The sequence below is a fragment of the Anneissia japonica genome, unplaced genomic scaffold (assembly GCF_011630105.1).
Source record: "Anneissia japonica isolate Jap-2015-1 unplaced genomic scaffold, ASM1163010v1 scaffold667_len338742_cov159, whole genome shotgun sequence".
In the NCBI taxonomy this organism is placed as follows: domain Eukaryota; kingdom Metazoa; phylum Echinodermata; class Crinoidea; order Comatulida; family Comatulidae; genus Anneissia; species Anneissia japonica.
The window spans coordinates 73,994-74,589 of NW_022705208.1; positions in this window are offsets into that span (position 1 = coordinate 73,994).

Consider the following 596-nt stretch of genomic DNA (forward strand, 5'->3'; position numbering starts at 1 on the left):
TTATCTTTTGTTTTATTTCATTTATTTTCTATGTGTTATATAATTTAAGTGAATGAACTTGAATATATGACGTCATAAGCCTATTCACACTAATGCGGGAAATTCAAACCAAAAAGCCACCACATTTTAAGTCACTGAAATCTCTCATCCAATAGAAATTCATGCTTGTCAAGATGTATCCCTACGTCACAAACAATAATTCCTATTAAAGACACCGCTAATCCTATTGTTTATTCCAATTACATTCAAATTGTTTGACTTAATTCCTTTTAGCACCTTTAATGAATGCCTTATTTTTTTCAATTTCGAAGATATTCCAACACACCTTGCACTGCATCATTTCTTTATTTACCTATTATTATTTAAATTATTTTAATTAAGTATACTAGTCTTTTGTTATGTATTGTAAAGGATTAAATGACGTTAGTCTTATCCATTGTTCTAAAATAAAAGAGATTAAATGATGTTATTAGCGTCCCTTACCTACCTTTTGTTTTCAATTTCAAAAGATAATCCAACACACCTGGCACTGCATCATGACGTAAACAATTAAGTATACTAGTCTTTTGTTCTTTATTGAATAGGATTAAATGACG